The sequence below is a fragment of the Octopus sinensis genome, linkage group LG9 (genome assembly GCF_006345805.1).
Source record: "Octopus sinensis linkage group LG9, ASM634580v1, whole genome shotgun sequence".
NCBI lineage: Eukaryota > Metazoa > Mollusca > Cephalopoda > Octopoda > Octopodidae > Octopus > Octopus sinensis.
The window spans coordinates 2,646,231-2,666,366 of record NC_043005.1 but is presented as its reverse complement, the minus strand read 5'-3'; positions in this window follow the sequence as shown (position 1 = coordinate 2,666,366).

Below are 20,136 nucleotides of genomic sequence, written 5' to 3'. Positions count from 1 at the left end.
AACGGAACAGCCTGCTCGTGAAATTAACGTGCAAGTGGCTGAGCACTCCACAGACACGTGTACCCTTAACGTAGTTCTCGGAGAGATTCAGTGTGACACAGAACAGGACAAGACTGGCCCTTTGAAATACAGGTACAACAGAAACAGGAAGAAAGAGTGGGAGAAATTTGTGGTGAAGGAGTACAGCAGGGCTCGCCCCCTCCTGCCGGAGCCTTGTGGAGCTGCAGGTGTTTTCGCTCTTTAAACACTCACAATGCCCAGTTTGGGAATCGAAACCATGATCCTACGACCGCGTGTCCGCTGCTCTAACCACTGGGCTATTGTGCCTCCACACACACACACACACACACACACACACACACACACACACACACACACACACACACACACATATGGTGCATTTAGGTACATATATGCATACACATGTATGAGTATATTCGAGAGGCATTCCAGACATTTTGTGACTTTTGTTTAGGAGAGGCAGTTGTAACTATTCTAGGTCATCGTAATTTTAGTGAATTCTTTCTATAGATTTAATAAGCTGACCTGCCAACTTCTTAAGGAGACGGCTACAACGGCAACTTATCCCACGAAGCACTGCTTGCCATGGCTGATCGGTTTTCAGAATGCATTCGGGACGCGAACACAATCTGGAAGCTTGCTTTGCAATTAAGTTTTATGTTAAAATTTGGCAAAAATATTAGAGAAACTTATGAAAGCTCCAAATTGTGGATCAGCGTGTACGAAGCGAGCATAAGAAGACAGGCAATGTAAGTGCAGCGGGAAGTTCATGATGAGCCCTTTTTTAGAGAGCAAGGGGATCATCTACATCTATTAAGTTGCCTCAGGTCCGGCAGTCAACGAAGAATACACTTTGTGGAGGTTTTGAGAGAGTTCCTTGCACCTTATGATTTCCCTAAGCTGAAGGAGAAGACGAAGGGGGTTGTGAAAAGGGTCTTGGAGACTTTCACTTTACAGGACTTCCATGGGACCTTCACGAAATGGCCGGAGTGCAACTGCAAGAGCAATGAACTCAGAGAATCCTACTTTGAAGGAAATTAGAGTTTTGTGCTTCTTTGGAATTAATAAATGTCTGTCTTAAACTTGTCTGAAAACTTCTGGAATGCTCCTTATATATATCTATCACAGTATCACAGCATCAATCAGGCCATTAAATGCCGTTATACAACGCTGGTCACAAATACCAACCTTTTAAAAATCATCAGTGAACCGCGATCCTACACCATCACAAATGCTGGAAGAAGTGCCACCTAATTTGACCAGTGAAATTGAAAATGCCCTCAAACTGGTGAAACAGACAAAGCTCCAAGGAAAGATGGCATCACAACAGAGATGCTAAGATACGGAGGTGAAGTGCTGTGGAAAATCCACGTTCTACGTTTCAATCGCTATCTGAAGGAGGGTGAAATACCCTCTCTGTGGAAAGAGTCAAATACCATCCTGCTTCATAAGAAGGGTGATAAAGAAGATATAATACAATATAATATAATATAATATAATAAATATAATATAATATATATTATATATATATATATATATATATATATATATATATATATATATATATGTATATATTATAATCTATATATATAATATATATATATATATATATATATATATATATATATAATAGTAGTACAGAAAAGAGGAATTTCGATTATCCCCACGTAGTGAGTTGTAATGCGTATAAGAAATTAAAAAAGGAAAATACGCACACTTACATAGTTTTAATATAATTTCTCAGAAATTATATTCTCAGAACCTAATTTATGCAATAACCTGCTCGGGTTGCGGACACCACTATATTGGACAAACGAGTATGACCTTGAGAAAGAGAATCACTCTACATAAAGAGTAAATCAGTTTCCCGCAATACAGACAAATTCCTCTCAGTGAACATGTAGAAAAATGTGCGGGTAACATCTAGCCAGATTTCACAGTCTTCCCTTTCTACCAGTGCAAAGACGCAATCTCTCAACTAGAACGTTTAAATAAAGAAACTTTTTTCATTGAAAAATACAAAACACGTCTTAATATGCACGCATAACCAACTTTTATCTTTTTACATATTTCAATTCACGATTACATCATTGGACATAAATCCCCTTACTAAACAAGGTTTTTGAAACTTGTCTCTGTCTATACACATATATATATTTCCCCTCCCATTACAAAAAGCTGAACAGTTATCTCCCTTACCCACAACAATAACAATAATAATGACAACCAATTACCTCCCTTTATTTATCTACTTGTGAAGTCATTCACTCGTGAATTTCATCACACACAACATGGACAAAATTTCTTCTTCTTAGAAATAATATATTCAAATAAGTAAAACATAATATCATGAATAGCGATAGCGAACCGGTCGATATATTAAAAATTATATTAAAACTATGTAAGTGTGCGTATTTTCCTTTTTTAATTTCTTATACATATATATATATATATATATATATATATATATATATATTATAATGTAATATAATGTAATATAATGTAATATAATATAATAATATATATAATATTGGGGCCACTGATGTTCATAGTGGCCCTTTCAGACATGCCTTCAGTTGCTACGATGACCACCCTTGCTAGCTATGCAGATGACACAAAAGTCGCCCACGCAATACAAAACCCTGAAAATATTGCGCATCTGCAACAGGAGTTGGACACAACATACAGGTGGGCTGAGGACAACAACATGCAGTTTAATGCAGGTAAGTTCCAGGCCCTGCGCTACTGGCACACAAAGGTAAACGACGTGCAGACTGGATACACTGGCCCAGGAAGAATTGCAATCCCTGAGTCAAAATCAGTGCGTGACCTGGGCATTGACATGAGCAAAGATGCATCTTTCTAAGTGCATATTACTAATCTGGTGATAAAATGCAGACGGCTAGCTGGATGGATTCTCCGAACTTTCAGAACAAGAGAGAAGGAGTCACTGATGGTCCTATGGAAAACATTCGTCCTCAGCCGCTTGGACTACTGCTCCCAACTGTGGTCACCACACAATATAAAACTAACAGCAGAACTCGAAGCAAATCAGAGAAGCTACACAAAGAAAATCGTCTCAATGCAAAATATCAGCTACTGGGAAAGACTGAAGGTATTAAACCTCTTCTCCCTAGAGCGGAGGCGGGAGAGATATGCGGTGATATACATCTGGAAAATCCTGGAGGGTCTTGTCCCAAACTTTGGCATTCAAAGTTACCCCAACCGCAGAACGGGGCACCACTGCATGGTGCCAAAGATTCCAACATCACCATCAAAATACAGGTCCAGATACTGCAACAGCTTGGGTTTCAGAGGACCACAGCTCTTTAACATCCTCCCTAAATGCCTGAGAGACTTACATGGTGTAGATGTGGGTTTCTTTAAAACTAAACTGGATCTCTTCTTGTCGGGAGTCCCAGATGAACCTACCTCACGACAGGAGACGCAGATGCGGGCAGCAGCATCGAACTCCCTTGTTGATCAAGTGCCACGTATCAGAGGTGGATTCACAAATTATATACAAATTATATAAATTATATACATTCAACAATATAAGGAATGGCCATAATAGGACACTCGACTCACTAGAAAGAGCAGCCAAACTCAAACCGCTAAATAGTTGTAATTCTGAAATAGAAAGAGAAATAAAAACGTTTACCCCTTTCATCTCTGGACTATGCATAGTTTCGGCAAACTTTGGTAAATAAATTAATTAAATCAAATTAAATTCATTTACATCTGGCGTGCCTCGTCAGCAGAGAGCCTAGGACGAGTATATGTCCACGGGGCGATGGTAAAGAAGCCTCCAGTCCATATGGCCTAAATTTTCAAAATTCTACCGCAACCGCGCGGTCTTCTCAGCAGCAAATATAAACTGCTGATTTAATTTCAAAATTAGCCAAAAAATCATTAATTAATAAATATAAGGGTAGCAAGAAATTCTAGAAAAAATTCTCTGCTACCAGCGGTCCAGTGAGAAAGAAGAAATAGTCAAAGACTATATAATATACATTCAAAAATATAAGGAATGGCCATAATAGGACATTCGACTCACTGTATATGCATCATCTACTATAACCAACATAATGTTTGCGAAGTTGTTTTCCCCCCACACAACTGTTATCTTCAATCACCACCACTACCACCATCACCACTATGAGCTAACGAAGGGAGCTTCTACATCCCACGTAACCTACCAGAAATAGCAGCTAAATCTCTCTCAAAGCACATCCTACGGTCTTAGAAGAAGAACACCTTGGAGAATGTGAACTGGGTTTCCTGTAGATTGTAAAGGCATGATAGTCACAACCGGAATGTCTTTGATTATAGGTGTGAGCGGTCAGGGATGAACTGGCGTTAGATGACCCCTACCACAATGTCCACTTATACAACAGCTATGTCCCACATCACTCCCCTATCACCCCCCACATTGTCTACATTTCGCCGTTGCTATCGTTATCATTCTGGTTTTGCTAACATTGTTTTCAACACTTCAAATGTCATTATCCTTGTTACGGTCATCATCATCATCATCATCAATCATCATCATCATCATCATCATCATCATCATTTGATGTCATCGTCTTTATATGCGTCCTTTACAATTGCCACCCAAGAGAAGCTAAGGTACTGCCTCAGTTTAGAATCGATCCACTGACCAGGGGCTTGAGGCTATAACAATGACCAGTCTCTCCTGAGCTCATCATAAAGTATCGTCTGCTGTCAATAGGTTTGATAGCCTGGACACCAATCACCGTTATTTATGTCCAGCCTTTCATATCAGTCAAGTCACTTAATTCTTGCTTCCCCGCCCCCTTCTTCCCTCAACAATCTTAGTTAACCTGCTTCTCTGAATTATCTAAAATACAGGTGCAAGTGTACCTGTGTGATAAGAAGTTTGCTTCCCAACCACATGGTTCGGGGTTCAGTCCTACATCATGGCACCTTGAGCAAGTGTCTTCTACTGTAGCCCCGGGCCGACCAAAGCCTTGTGAGTGATAGACGGAAACTGAAAGAAGCCCGTCGTTTATATGATTTCATGCTTTTATGATACTTGAACTGGCATGCATCCCCAAGCAATCTTTCAGGCTCTGTTTGTGTGTTATATTATATTTTAAAACCAAGGACGCTGGACAGTGTGAAAATAAGAAAAAAAAGTGGAAAAAAAAACATGGAATAAAGGTGAAGGTTGGTGTAAAAAGTGGAATAAAAAAACAGAAATAAAATAAAGAAACGAAGATTCTCGTCCTTTCTGATTACAGAAAGTTCATTAAATACAACTGATGTAGAACAAAATAACAGAAAATATGTAAAAGTCTGTAAGACAACCCAATCCGGAGCGGTGGTGCATTCCAATTCGATAAAAGAAACCTGTTCATGTGTTTACACCTGCTATCAATTTCAGATCTGGAATTAAGTAGTGTGTTGGAATTGCTAGTTGTAAGAAGAAGATGGAATCTTTTTGCTACACAGAATTTGCATTTCTTAGACCCATTAACTCAGTTGTATGTGGTGTGGAGCTGCTCCTCAAATTCCGTATGTGGCTATATATCTGTGTGTGTCTTTATGCCTGTGTTTGTCCTCCGCCATCACTGTGTTGGTTTGTTTACATCCTCATAACTTGGTGGTTCAGAAAAGTGAACGATAGAATAAGTACCTAGTTTAAAAGAAGTACTGAGGTCGACTCGTTCGACTAATGCGGTGCCCCAACATGGCCGTAGTCTAATGGCTGAAACAAGTAAAAGACACAAAGATATTTGAGTTTTCTCCCTTTGGTGTCAATTGTAACTATTTATTGTTGATCCTAAAAGCAATATTTTTGGTGCAACTGCTTTTTTTTTATCAAAACAGGGTTTGATATGAGATGTTGTTGCGGTTACTTTGCCAATCACGTGACACGACCCTGCCAAAGGCCCCAGTTATGGATGAAATGGCAGCGGTTGTTCCAGTGCATTAGGCATACAGGATCTGAGACAAGGCTGACCCCTAAACATGTCATACGGGTCCATCAATATGTGTTGACATGACCTGAGGCCACGTGAACCAGTCCATTCGCAACCAGCCACCCTCCACCCACCATCTGTGTGCCTCGAGGGTGAGCTCGAGACAGAACGAGGCTGAAGCACCCAAATGAAGTGTAAAGAAAACGGCAGACGGCAACGGGAAAGGGTCGCTGGCGGTTTCCTAACAGAAGTCATGGATCTTGAGAGTTTGGTAGGGAGGTCCAAAATGGCTGGTGTCTGTAGCTATGGCACCTAGGGAGAAAGAGAAAGAGAGAGAGAGAGGGGGAGAAAAGAGAGTCTTGTGCACTTTGGTCCTTGGTTATCTTTGCAATTGTCCACTCTGTCGTTCTCTCTGTTGTAGACATTCTAACAAACCGCTTGTGTGTCCCTTTTTTTAAAATTTTGTATCCGGACCATCAGGAAGTTTCTGCAAGAAGTTCACGGGGCGACGTCCCACTTCAAATCAGGAAACCATAAAAATAACTGAATAAATAAAGAGTTGTTCGTTTGGTGTTTGTGTATTGTTTGTTAAGCATATTTCATTCTCTGTGTTCGGTCGTCAGATATCTTTATACAAATTATTATATCAGGAAGCTTATTTCAATGTCTAAATTCGTAGTGTTTTTGCGTTGTTGCTTCTTCACACTTCTTCTCTATGTTCAGGATAGTAACGATTGTGCATGCGCTATATAAATACACTCCCTCTGGTATCTATATCTTTCATTTTATATCTATATGAAGTCTTGATTAGAGTATTATTATTATTATTATTATTATTGATGATGATGGAAAGGTTAAATAGAATACTGCTGTGAGTGTTGTCTATCTTGTTGGCTGTTAATGCTGTCAAATGTTATAGAATATGGCGGCGGCGATATCTGGAGATGTGAGTCGTTCTCTTCCTTTTATGAATGGTCGACAGTTTCAAATGTTTCTGAGAGCACTATGCTTGGAATTGTGAAGATGTCTGTTATCGATTTGCTACAGGAATCACTTTTTCTTCAGCCTTTACCAGTTCCTCTGCCATCTCCTGTATATTATGACTATCGCGCTCATAATTGTCATTTAAATTTAAAATGACGTCAAGGAGACACCACCCACCACTCAGATTGGAGTAAAATACCAAATTTATAGTAGTAGTAGTAGTAGAAGTTGTAGTAGTAGTAGTAGTATAGTAGTAGTAGTAGTAGTAGTATGGGACTAATAGAATATAAGACGTCTCCCACTCTATCTCTCAACACACACACACACACCACACACACACACACACACACACACACACACACACACACACACACACACACTTATATCCATTTGTATCCTGTTCCATAGTTAATGTAAATGCATGGCAAAAAGCAAATTCCAGATAAATATTGCAGTAAATTTGCTTTTTCGCGACGTATCTAAATTGAATGTGATAGACAGACGGTTTCTGTCCATATAACGAATATATGCATATACATACATACTAACATGGTGGCTGCCCCCTCGTTATCGAGTATGGCCATTGCACGAAGCTTAATCAATGTTGTTATCATGCAATGCCTGTGCAAGAAGTTTTTCTTTTAAAGTGAGGAAAGGCTGTGCACTGAGTTAATCCCACTCACTAAGCAACAGCAACCATAATCCGAAAAGAAGAACAAGTCAACATCATCGGTAACCACTGAGCCGCAGGTTTTATGTCGGAGTTATCCCAGTTACCTGAGTTACCTTCTCCTGGAAGGATGCCCTAACAAAGGCTAGGAGTCCTTCACTCCCAATGGTTTAACCGTGCAATCGGGTATTCAGTCCGATTTTTTCTATGTCCCCGCGCATGATACAGCCTTAAGACATTTATTGGATGGCCGTTGACTCTCAAGAGTTCCTCTGCATGGTCGGGTCGTCGGTGACTAAACCGACAACCCCACCAAGCTTGCTTGGTGAGGAGGGTGTTTATTGGACACCCTGCGGGATCAAAAACAAAACCCGTCAAAGGACATACTAACATACATACATGCATACACACACACAGACACAGATACGCACCTATACAGACACATACGCAATTAATAACACAAACATTATAAATACCAGAAGGTAATGTTAATCCCTACTTAAAAAAGTGGATGTCTTGTTTAGAAAACGGAATGCTGAGTTATGTACTAAGAGAGACAACTCTCGTATGGACTTGGGGTGCATATAAGCATTAATGTTTATCATCCACCACCACCGCCGCCGCCGCCAGGACTACCAAATCAGGTGATCTCGGTCTTCCTTGGCCTTGTTAATGGCAGAAGCCCGAATGTTGGAGTCAGCAGTAATCCATCCGCTACTGATATACATAGAATTCTGTGTTGTAACAACATTCAGTTTTAAGTGGGAACATATATATATATATATATATATATATATATATATATATATATATATATATATGTGTGTGTGTGTGTGTGTGTGGTGTGTGTGTGTGTGTGTGTGTGACCGTGTGTGTACCGTTGGCGATTTTTTTTTCCTTCGTCTTCCCTTCCTTGGATCTTTCCTTTTTCTATGTTTCTAACGAAGAGCTCCGCTCGAAACGTTAAATCCTCCGTCTTTCTTTCCCTTCCTGAGCGTCAAATAACACTAAACTTGTTCCACGTCCTCCTCGCGTTTTTGTGTTTTCTTTGTGTTTTCATGTTTGGATTAACTATATATATATATATATATATATATATATATAATATATATATATATATATATCTATATATATATATATACATATATATATATACACACACACACACACACATATATATATATAATCTGTCTAGCTATATATATATAGTTTCCGTCTTCTAAATCCACTCACACAGCTTCTGTCAGCCCAAGGATATCGTAGAATACACCTACCCACGCCGTGGGACTGAACCTGGAACCATGCGGTTGGGAAGCAAACTTCGCACCACACAGCCACACCGACATATATATATATATATATATATATATATATATATATATATATATATATATATATATATATATAATATATATATGTATGTATGTATGTATGTATGTATATGCCATATCATCATCATCATCATCATATTATTATTATTATTATTTAAAACGTCACACAGCATCCAATATCGTGATGTTGATTGAGTCTACCAGGGGTTTGTACTGTCTGTCAAGTCACAAGAGGGACCTCAGACTCACGGTACTTTACGCAATATACGTGCAGTTCCAAGTAATGCCGATTATTGCAATACACCTAGATTGTAGGGTTCTTCTACAGTTTCGAGACATCTCTTCAGGGTCGGTGGTATTGAACCCAATGCTCCGATGACAACAGAGACAACCTTTATGTCCGACTCTTGTAGCTGCCACAATTTGGCGATCTCAGTTCTCAGGTCGCCATATTTATCAACCCTTTCTCTTTCATGATAACGTTTGTTTTGATCTCCTAGTACTGCCACGTAGATTATCGGGCACTGTTGTTTGTCCTTCCTAAAGGTCACTTTATCCGGCCTTTGGTGCTCCAACACCTTCTCTATCTGGAAGTCAAAGACCCAGAGGATTTTTAACTTCCCCTTTTCGTCCATTACCTTTTCCGGTGTATGTTGGTACCAAGCACCCGTTACTTCCAGCATAGTAGCCAGTGAAGGTTTTGGGTTACCTTCGCGTGTCTACGCTTGTATTCTTTCTGCATAAGACTTTCACAAACACTAACAACGTGAGTCACACTTTCGACCCTCTTCCCACACATTCAACAGCGGTTCATTGCACTTGTGTATTTTATATCTGTTTTCACTGAATTAGTATTCAATGCCTGATCCTGGGCAACGATGATTAGGCTTTCAATATTCTTTCATAGGTAACCCTCACTGAGCCACCTCCATGATGCTTCCTGGCCTTTTAAGTTGTTAGTTTCACGGTGGAATTGGTCATGTAATTCCATGCGGTGTAGAGTTTCCTCTCTCTCGTTGGCTGTTCGTAATCGGAATTGACGAGCACCCTCAACTCCATTTTTGGTAAATTCTTCTGCATTAGCAGCATACTGTAGCAGGTCTTGTTTGCTGTTTACCAAATGTTACTTCTTTCACTGTTGATGCATTCCCGTACGCTAATTAGCCCACGTCCACCGTTACCTCTCTTCATGTAGAGCCTGTGTACGTTCGCCGTAGGGTGGAGGCCATCATGCAATGCCATTATCTTTTGGGTTGTACGATCGAGTTGGTCAATCTCCGCTCGTGTCCATCTCAGGACGGGTGCACTATCGCGGAATACAGCAACAGCCCATATGTTGATGGCAGTCACAAGATTCCTTGAGTTGAAGCTTTGATTTCAAGAGAAGTTTGAGGCGCTTCAAATATGCAGTGATGACTTTGTCTTTCATTTCTCTGTGCAAGATATTGTCCAGCTTCATGATCCCGATGTTCTTGTACCCATCATCATCCGGGTCTTCCATTCTCCCTCCGTTTGGCAATTCTATGCCCCTATAATTTACTCTTTCCCCCCGTTTCAAAGTAAGCACCGTACACTTCGAGATACCGAATTCCATCCCTATATCCTTGTTGCACATTTGCACAGTCTCAATCAGCCTCTCCATTTCAGGCTCTGTTTTTTCGATCAGTTTTAAATCATCGATGAAGAGGTGATTGAGACGAGGTCTGTTCTTTCTCAGCTCATATTGCATGTTGATGTTTACGTAGGACTACAGAAAGCGGAATCAAATATATAACAAATAAAAAGGTGAACAAGATTCTCATTGGAAGATACCTCTTTTGATTGTTACCTCGGCTAAGTGCTGGTTGTTACAGGAAAGACGCGTTTTCCAACTAGGCATGCTGTTCTTAATCAGTGCACACACGTTCTTAGCTACTCCACACATGTCGAGTGTTTCCAATATCCACGAATGCAGCAACAGGTCGTAAGCCTTTTTAAAGTCTGTCCAGGTCAGGCACAAACACATTACATACAAAAAGCGTTTATTCATCAAAATATCTCCCATGATATTCTATTGTCTATTACCACCATTGTGCCAGAAATTCAATTCGGCGTTTATGCCATTTGGCCGGTTTAGAGGTAAAAAAAAACAAACAAACCCTCCACCTGTTTTCGACTTCATCCACATTGTAGAACCTCCGCCCGTACAGGTAGATGAATGTATGTATGTATGTATGTATGTATGTATGTATGTATGTATGTATGTATGTATGTATGTATGTATGCATGTATGTATGTATGTATGTATGTATGTATGTATGTATTTTTGTTGCCAATTCTGTACAAGACATTAGATCTTTAGCTGGGCTAAAAAGTCACATTCGATCACAGCACCAGTAACTTCGTGCAATGGCCATACTCGATAACGAGGGGGCAGCCATAATGTATGTATGTATGTATGTATGTATGTATGTATGTATGTATGTATGTATGTATGTATGTATGTGTGTGTATGTATGTATGTATGTATGTATGTATGTATGTATGTATGTATGTATGTATGTATGTATGTATGTGTGTATGTATGTATGTATGTATGTGTGTATATATATCTGAGGGATTTTTTTCCGGAGATTTAGAGGTTGGAAACCATTAGTTCCATTATTTAATCTATCTCACTCAGCGGATCACTAAAAAAATAATGGTGTCGGTGAAATGTGCAAGAATCGGCGAATCCTCGAAGCTAACGATGCTCCAAGATGACAATAAGAAGAAGAAACTCTGAAAGGTGAAGAATTCCGAATGCACAAGGAAAGATGTCAAAAGTGTATCTGGTTTGTTTCATGTCTGAATAAATTCGAAAATTGCCGTCAGCTGCTGCATCATGGACAGGCGTATTCTATTTCTCTGAGTAGAAAATTGATCAATTAAAATCTTTCCCAGTTGGAACTAACGACAGTTTTACTGACTGATCTGTTTGTTTTCAAGTCATAAATGCTAATTCTTGCAGGAATATAGAGACAGGCAGCAGCTAACTCCATCGAAATCGCTTACAACAAACTCTGGAGGTTATCAACGGAATAGTTGAGAATTTACCTGGATTAACTTTAGGTAGAGAACTACAATTTGTATTAAATAAGATTGCATCTCAAACAAATTTATATAGTCATTCTGTCAGCGAAGTCATAAGCCAACGACGTCATAAAATTGTTATGACCTCGACTAATTAGATCTAAAATAGCTTTATAACTTTAAGACTTAATTCAATAGAGAGGAGGTTTTTTTTTTCATTGTTGCCGCCTTACTTTCCAAATGCTGTTAGAAGTACAAAGGTCCCGTGAGACTCTGATCGGTAGACCGTGTCATTCTTCTACACATGAGGAAGGGAGTGGAACGTTTACAAAGTCAACCAATCAGAGTATGGAAGAGGCTGGGTTCGAGTCAGCCAAGGAACTTTAACGCGATCGTTCAACCTGTTAGAAATAGCAGCTAAATCTCCATAAAATCACATCTTGTTCTCTTGGAAACACACGCACGCGTGCGTGCACGCACACTCACACATATATGTATATATATACATAATACATACATATGCGCGTGTTTGTCCTCCACTAGCGCTTGACAGCCGGTGTTGGTTTGTTTACTCCCTTGTAACTAAAAAGATCGACTTTAAAAAAAGCAAACGCGCATGGTCGCAGTCTAATGACTGAAACATGTTATTGATAAAAGATACAAATATATACAGTGTGTGTGTGTGGTGTGTGTGTGTGTGTGTGTGTGTGTGTATAAATATATATGCGTCGATCTATGTATGTGTCTATGCATTTATGTGTGTGTATATATGTATAAAGAAAATTTAGCAATAAGCAGAACTGTTGAGGTTTTAGTTTTTCTTTTATGGCGGTGGTGGTGGAGGTGGGAGGAGTGGGGGTGAAGGTTGCGTTCAAAAGACGTCAGTTATTTTGCTTTGTGTCGATATGTTTGTTGTCACGATGGCAGATTATTGAGAAGGCTTGCAAATGGCAGACGACACGAAACCGGTGTGTCGTCTGGCTGTGTATTTTGCAGCTGAGAAGGAGACAGAGAGAGAGAGAGAGGGAGAGAGAGAGAGAGATAAATAAATAGATAAATAGATAGAGAGAGGGAAAGGGAAGGGGAGAGGTAGAATAAGAAGAACGAGTAAAAGAAAGCGAAACACATAAATATACACATGTAACCATAAATTTGTCAGGTTTGCGAATATTTAAACCATGTTTATTATGATGCTTTTAGTTCAGCTACGCCATATATATATATATATATATATATATATATATATATATATATATATATATATATATATATGGAGAGCGAAGGAGAGAGAGCGAGAGAGAGAGAGAGAGAGAGAGAGAGAGAGAGGGAGAGAGAGAGAGAGAGAGAAGAGAGAGAGAGATAAAGTGGTTTCTCATGACATGGCTCTGACACCCGTATTCTTTCTTTCCCACCCGAACCTCAGTTATAGGTCTACAATGCGTGCCACTTGTCAGACCTAAACTTCCCTTTTCATATGTCAACCACTTCTCTTTCTTAGCTCCTTTCCATCCCTTCTTTCTTTTCCTTTTTCCTTTCTTCCACCCCCACCCCCTTATTTATATATTTATTTAAATATGCTTTCATTCCTCTCGTCACCATGCCAAAAAAAAAAAAAAAGACAGAAGCGACCATGTGGAACGCATTTGTTGTCGATTTTCGTTTCTTCCCGTATTCTTTATTTCGCTACCATTGCTTCTTTTTATGTATCGATTTAAACAATCATGTCTATCTATCTATCTATCTATCTATCTATCTATCTATCTATCTATCTATCTATCTATCTATCTATCTATCTAACTATCTATCTATCTATCTATCTATCTATCTATCTATCTATCTATCTATCTATCTATCTATCTATCTATCTATATCTATCTATCTAACTATCTATCTATCTTCTATCTATCTATCTATCTATCTATCTATCTCTATCTATCTATCTATCTATCTATCTATCTATCTATCTATCTATCTATCTATCTATCTATCTATCTATCTATCTATCTATCTATCTATCTATCTGTCTATCTATCTGTCTACCTATCTGTCTGTCTGTCTCTTTTCCTTTTCTTTCGTTCATTCCTTCTCCTTTCTTCTATACTTCTTCGTAATTTCGTTCCCGCATTCTCCTCTTGTCATCATCATCATCATCATCTCATCATCATCATCATCATCATATCATCATCATCATCATCATCAGCGTCATCGTCGTCGTCATCGTCATCATTGTGGTGGTGTCGTTAAAAATAACGTGATTAGAAAAGATGTCGCTCTAAAATCAATTCTTTATCCTGGCGAAGACGAGAAAGAAATGAAAAATAAATAAAAACCAAAGATACTTCAATAAAAAGTCATAACAGGTGTGTGTGAGTACGTGCGTGTGCGCGCGTGTGTGTATGTGTGCATGCAGACGTAGTGACAGTGAGTGTATATGTACGTGTATATATGCACCTGCAGATGTGTGCGTGTGTGAGCGCGAGTGTTTGTGTATGTATACGTATGTGTATGTGATCACATAGATTGTCAGTGTGTGTATGTATGTCTGTGTTACTGTATGTGTGTGTGTATATATATGTATGAGCGTGTATATATTTATACGTGCGTGCGTGTGTGTGCGTGTGCATGACTCTACACACAGACTCATGCCTGCGTAACTACTTTCCCCACTGATAAAACCCTCGGCATGAACGAACAGTCCACTATATGGTCACTCGACATGCAAAAAATAGCAACCAAATTGCTCTTAAATTACAACTTTTCGTCCCCCCAAAGGCCACATTGAATAATCTTGTCTTAGATTCTTGTATTTCTTTAATGGTTTCTGTCATTGGACTGCGGCAATGCTGGGGGCTCAACATTAAAAAGTTTTACGATTCTTATTTCACAGCTTATTTCATACCTCATTTCAGTTTCGTAAGTAAACTGTCGTAATCTATTTGTCGAACCACTAAGTTACAAGATACTGCAGCTGATGTAGGTATGTCAATCCACGAGATTGCTTTCTCGAACCAAAAGTATTTCGAAAGAGTTGTGACATTTCACTTATTTCTGGATGTAAACGAAAGACTGCTTTATGAATGCAAATAGCTTTGAAGGTATCCTCAGTTATGCCGATGTAGCTTTTTACTGTGCAATCTGCCGATTCTACACCCGTTTTGCTTACTATTCTCTTATCTTTTGTCTTTCATCTTTTACTTGTTTGAGTCGTTAGACTATGGCACCGCCTTGAAGAATTCTTAGCTGAATTAATCCACTCCAGTGCTTTTTCTTAAAGCCTACTACTTATTCTATCTGTATCTTTTGCTAAGTTTCTAAGTTACGGGGACGTAAACACAACAACACCGGTTGTTAAGCGGTGATGGGGATAAACACAGTTACACACACATACACACACACGACGTGTTTCTTTTAGTTTCCGTCTACCAAATCCCTCTAGAAAGCTGTGGTTGACCCTAGGCTATAATAGAAGACACCTGCTCAAGGTGCCACGCAGTGGGATTGAACCCGGAACCATATAGTTGAGAAGCAAACTTCTTATCATACAGCCATGCTTGAAATGTTCTATGCAAAGAATTCCGAGCCGTGTCCCAGAAATTCAATTCCAGTTCAATTGTTTATAGATTTTGGTTGCGGTTAAAGATTCGCAATGACAACCAAAAATCTATTGGCACAGAGGAGCCATATTTAATTTATAATCCCTGAGCTGTATTTATGCTACAAACACAAAGCTCCTAAGTTATTCAAACACTTTCCTCTACCAATGAATTTCGAATAGTAAACTGGTTGAACCTACTGTTGGCTCTTCGGGTAACCAGAAATGCCACCCGCAAAAATGTATAACAGCGGTAAAAAGAACGTACCCGTTATAGACTGAACATGTTAATGACCAGCGGAACCAGAATTGGAACATGTAACAGCAGAGTGATTACAGATTGAATTAGTTACCTGAATGAACCTTTAGCACATAAATTTTAACAACAAAATCTTATATGGATCTCCAAGGGTCATTATGAACCCCGGTTCAGCATCACTGCTCTCGCAAGAAACTCGACGTTGCGACAGAGTGGAGCCACAGCATCGACCCAATGAACTCACGTGTAAATCTTTAATATCAGACAACAACTTATGGTAAAATGATTTCTATAGTTTTTAGAAGACGGAACATTATCGTTTGTGGCGTAACAGAGTAGAACATTATTAAGGTGTGATGTAGTATATATATATTTGCAGAAAATGTCATACTGTTATTACTGACGTAAGAGAGTAACACGTTATACGCTTCTTTATTGCCCACAAGGGGCTAAACATAAAGGGGACAAACAAGGACAGACAAAGGGATTAAGTCGATTACATCGACCCCAGTGCGTAACTGGTACTTAATTTATCGACCCCCGAAAGGATGAAAGGCAAAGTCGACCTCGGCGGAATTTGAACTCAGAACGTAACGGCAGACGAAATACGGCTAAGCATTTCGCCCGGTGTGCTAACGTTTCTGCCAGCTCGCCGCCTTCTAGAGAGTAATGATCTCATTCTCGCCCACAACATCATAAGCGGGAAGTGTAACCTCTCGAAAGAGCTGTTCTTCACTCCTGCTCCGGAGCGTCGGCTGCGGGGTCATTCCGAAAAGCTCTACCTGCGACGATTTCATCTAAATCGAAGGAGAGGAGCTTTCTCCGTCCGGGTTGCGGATCCGTGGAACAAGCTGCCAGACGAGATGGTGAAGATGCCGACGACCGCTTTGTTCAAAGCCTCCCTGGACCTCAAGTGGCCTGAACTCTTTACATGAACACCACCCTGTACTTAACTCCATGTCCCCCTACATGGCCTTGCTATTTGCTTTTGAGCCAAATTAACTAACTAACTAACTAAGTAACACGTTATAATGAGATGACGTAGTATATATGTGTAGAAAACGTCACCATATTGTTACTGACGTAAGAAAGTAAGTGATTCAAGCGAAATGATGCTATATATGTAGACAACGTCACATTATTATTACAGACGCCAGAAACACAATGGAGAATTTTAGAATCTCTTTGTGTTTCATGTTGCGGTAATGTGGAAGTTAGACGTCTGCATGGTTGTCGGTCCTGTCACAATATTTCGCCAAATCAACTTTCCACTAAACCTTCCCACCCACTTCCTGTTTTGTCTGCCAATCAAATGCTAGTTTACAAATTCAGTCACGTGTTAACCTATTTTTGTATCACGTGGTGACTTAGCTGTGGCGTTAATTAAACTGTGAGACGATACCTCATAACTGATTGGACTTGATGTCTTTTTACGTTTAGGTTTTTAGAAGAGGAAGAGGAGGAAGAAGAGGAAGGTGCAGTGTCGTATAAAATCAATCAAAAATAAAATTGCTATCAAGATGTTTGTGATTCAGAGGTCAGACAACTGGTTTCAATTTCAATAGAGTTTCATTTTAATTTCGATATTTCGAAAAAAAAAGCGATCCCCCCACCACAAAACAAAAAACGACAAAAAACAACAACAAAACAAAACAAAATTCAGAATCATTTATTGAAAATTACTTTTGCCTGCTGAAAAGCACAATGTTATTAATTTTAGTTTGTTTACAAATTACAAAACAACAACAACAACGACCGTAATAACAGCTTCACACACAATCTGTTCCCTCAGAGCCCGACCATCTACAAACTACACATTGTACGGCAGCCATTTTCGATTCAATAACGGAACTCCCACGAATCAGTTCAACTCTGTCGCTTCCCGATTCGATGAAACAATTAACAACAAACAAAAACAACCCTAAAACCAATACGTCTAAACAAACAAACCCCGCAATATAAACATACATGAGGTGTGTGTATATAATTTTATACACCCCCTTTCCATGACGATACAGCTCTTATCTAGAAACACACAAAGTTGTTATTTACAGGTCGGTGAAAGAAATGGTATAAAACCACGAAAAAACATAATGATGATATTTTACGGAAAATAAAGAAAATCTCGAACTCATTGGAGCCATGGAAACAACTTAGAAAATGGAGTAAATATCCGCAGAAGACGGAAAAAGGGATTCACTACAGAGGATCACACAGCTCTCCTGCGTTGGAGATTTCCTCTATTTTCTGTAAAATGCGAACTCGGCGCTTCTGAGTTTGTTCAATATAAAAATTTTTTTTTAGAGATGAGGAATTCTGCACATTATTTACATTAGACGGATTTGTGTCCTCATCTTGTTTGTTGTTATCACAACGTGGGATAAATAATAATAATAATAATAATAATAATAATAATAATAATAATAATAATAATAATAATAATAATGATAATAATAATATAATAATAATAATAATAATAATAATAATAATAATAATAATAATAATGATAATAATAATATAATAATAATAATAATAAAGAAAGTGTGGTGTGTTAGTCTTGAAGAGAGGTAAAATCATATGTATGGACAGGCTAACAATACCGTCGTGGGAGGTTATGAAGCAGATAGAAGAACTAAACAGCTTAGACAGAAAGACAAGGAAGTTGCTAACTAGATATGGGATAATCCACCCAAAAAGTGACACAGACAGACTGTATGTACCAAGAAAAAGAGGGGGAAGAGGGCTGATTGGATGCGAACACAGCATTAGAGCAGAAGAAGACAACATAGCACGGTATATAAAAAATGCCACAGAACCGCTATTATTAGAAGTAGGAAGGTCAGGTTTGTGTAGGATGAAAGTTGGGAAAGATAAAGTACTGTACAAGAAATTGAAAACGAATGGAACTGAAAATAGGTGGATAAAGAAAAGAATGCATGGACAATTTCATAGGGATGTTGAAGATAAGACAGACAGAGAAAAAGATGGTTGTGGACGACTAAAAGGGATTTAAAACCGGAAACGGAGGCTCTAATCTGTGCTGCCCCAAAGCAAGCACTAAGAACAAACTACATAAAATACAGAATAGACAACACAGTAGAAAGTGATAAGTGTAGAATCTGTGGACAAACCGGTGAATCAACATGGCATATTACCAGTCAATGTAGGCCACTAGCCCAGAAGGAATATAAGAGACGCTACGACAATATAGCCAGGCTTGTCCATTGGACACTCTGCAACAAGTATGGACTTGAAAGAGCAAAAAATTGGTACGACCACAAACCTAAAGGCATCTTTGAAAAATAGAAATGCAAAGATCCTATGGGATTTTATGATTCAGTGCGACCATGAGATAGAGAATAGGAGGCCGGACATAGTCTTGATTAAGAAAGAAAACAAACTATCATAGATATAGCATGCCCAGCTGACAACAAGGTATGCGAGAAGGAAGAAAGAAAAGTCGAGAGATATGACAGGTTAGCTTGGGAGGTTAAGCAGTTGTGGTCGATGAAAAAGGTAGCAGTAGTACCAATAATTGTCGGAGCCCTGGGAACAGTGAGCAAAAATCTCGAGAAGTACGTAGAACAAGTAGGGGCTGTAATAAGGTTGGAGCACTTGCAGAAAACAGCACTACTTGGAACCGCTCGAATACTCCGGAAGGTGCTCGCAAAATAAGAGGTGTTACCTTAGTTCACTGGTAGTGAACAGCTGACACTGTAGTACATCTTCAGCGTTAGAAGCTGTGCAGAGGCAACAACAACAGCAACAACAACAACAACAATAATAATAATAATAATAATAATAATAATAATAATATTAGCAAAAAAGTAACTTAGGAATGAGAACCCACCCCATGAAAATTTTACCGGGACACCTGATGAAGGCTGGAGAGTAAATCAATAGAAAAGACTTTGTGGTAACAACAAAGAAGATGAAGACACGTATCCGTCCAATGTAAGCAACGTGCTTCTGAGTTTGTTTGTAAAAACTCAATGTTACTGTTTTCTGAAATAAACACAACCCCCACATCATAAAAAAAAACCCTTGATTACATCTGAGTAAGATTTCTTCTAGAAACATCAATGAAAGAAAGCAGTGCCTTCGACTTATCCCAGGCCTCCGAGGCCGGGGAAGGCTTTCTGATACTAGAGCTCTGGGTCAAATGCTCACAACAGAGTGCACGCTGCAAAAGTAGCCAAAGCATCACATGAAATATTTAGACCAGTGGTTCCCAACACTGGTTCCCTACCCTTTTACTGAAATGAGTTTTCCCTATGGACCCC